Raw genomic sequence first — 2,356 nt, 5'->3', positions numbered from 1 at the left:
TTTTTTCGGTCTCACTGTGTTGTAATGTCACACAAAACACCGATCTACAGCAAAGAAAAGTTTGAAGTGTTCATGTGGTATGTCGAACTCGCAGAAGTTTGAGTAATAGCTGCAAGTGTTGTCTTCATCATAGAAAGAGTTCCATGTGATCTGAAAGAGTACCTCTAGTTGAAACGTTTCGAGTGAAATACTTTTTTATCTCTAAGAAGAAGAAAATCCTCCGGTAGGTCAGCGGTGAGTTTACAATGCTACAATCCGGAGTTCGATTCTCTGCGGTGGACGGAATGTAGATGGCCCATTATCTTGCTTTGCACTAACAAAACAACAACAACATTTTATAGCTTTGAATTATCTCAAATGCTATCTCTGATTAGAAAAGTTTGAAGTGATTTTAAGTTACAATCCTAATAGTAAGAGTTATATTAAATGATATTTATCATAAGAAAGGTTTCGATTGACCTCAAGTGATATTCCTCATAGAAAGAGTTTGGAAGAGCTTCAAGTGAGACTGTAAGGTGTAAAAGACTGTTTAGTGTAGGTATTACTAATTTATTTATTTTATGAGAGAATATTTCATAATTGTTTAGTTTTTTTTCATAACAAGAGAATTTAAAAAGCAATTATTTCAAAGGCAATAGTTATGACAAGTTTGGTTACATAACTCGGTAAGAGTCGTACATTGTGTTTATAATGACATCGACATGTTTTTCGCTTCAAAGCCAAGTGATTTCTTTAATCAGAGCATTAACAACATGATTGTAAGATGGAAAAGCATCTTCGATAAGAATGGAGACTATTTCATTTGATAAATGTTTCGGGTTTTTTCATCTAAAAAAAGCGACATTAATTTATTGACGACCTAATATATGTAATAATAAAAGCTTCATGCGATCTAAAGTAATTTAATACAGAGAGATTCGAGTCATCTCAAGCTCTATCTCTTTTTAACTACTGAAAATTACTGTTTTAATACTAAACACAATTCTTGCTAAAGGCAGGTAATTGCATATAGTTCGAGGGAAATTAAGAAAGTAAACTCAATGTAAGAATGGGTTAACATATACATACAGAATAATTGTAAAGTAAAAATGTTAAAGAAACATAAAACAATGTTTCATAAATATTGATGGATCATGATAATAACTTCAGAACAGACAGACAAAGTGAAAATATAAATAATGTCTCGTTTGCCATTCTTCTATAGATATCAAAAGCATCGCTTTATTTTCGTAAGTTACTAGTAGAAGTCGAGAGGTAAGTATAATAATATTCCATGATATCAGGGCAAAACCGAAAAATACTTGCAGAAAATATGCATGAAATTAATGATTCCTTAAAATATTGGTAGTAAAGGATAACACTGTGGGAACAGAAGCCTTTTTTTATTTCAATCTAGATATCATTGGGATTGACTAATAGCATGTACGACTTGACAGACATACTTTAGTTATTCTAATATGAGAGTATCTAGAGCTGGCAGCTGTAGAAAATTACAAATCTAGGCTATCTAGGGTAGCTAACTCAGCGCCGCAACGACGGACCGACACGCCGACGTTTGGATGTCAGCCCGTTGACTGTTTGTCCTGTAGATGTGCACATAATTTGATGGTAGCGTCCGGAGAAAAGTATCAGACTGAGGGAAAACGTCTGTTCATGTTGTGTGGATAGTTTCATAGGTTTACGCATTTTTATACAACTAATAATTATCTGGGTGTTAAAACTGTGTGAAAAAACTAGACAAATGTTTCGTGACGTGTGGCTCAGCCAATTTATGCCAACAGTTTCAAGGGAACGAGCTATTTCAGCTTCGGAAAGGTCACGTACTTTACTTTCTGGGCCATTTCATCACTGCTGTTCAGACGTCTCTCTCTGTCTCTCGCTATATATATATATATATACTGCAAGAAATACTTTTGTACAGTAAGCTGTATGAAACAGATCAAAGTAACGTATGAAAACTACTGATCTGTATCAGGAAGAAGTACGAAAATATATTCACAATTTTAAATATAAAATTTATCACTGAATCTATTCTGAACAATATTCACAAGTCAAACCGCCTATTGGCGTTTTTCTTAAGGTATAATTTGATGTGTTAAATTTAATGATTTCCTTTTAGTAAATAACAATAAAGTAGGGATACGAATCAACTGAAGTAAATTAGTTTAGACTTTGTGTATGCGTTTTCGGAAAATAAAAATAATGGCTAGTTTAAACTAACAATGAATGTATATTCTATAAACCAATGTGATAAGCAAATTTTCGTTTATCACAAATTACGTCTTTATATGTTAATTATTTGTGTTAAATTGGGAGCAATGATTTTCGAATGCATATATATATATACATATGTATA

Source organism: Limulus polyphemus, unplaced genomic scaffold, assembly GCF_000517525.1.
Source record: "Limulus polyphemus unplaced genomic scaffold, Limulus_polyphemus-2.1.2 Scaffold704, whole genome shotgun sequence".
Lineage (NCBI taxonomy): Eukaryota > Metazoa > Arthropoda > Merostomata > Xiphosura > Limulidae > Limulus > Limulus polyphemus.
Note: the sequence above shows the minus strand (reverse complement) of the source record.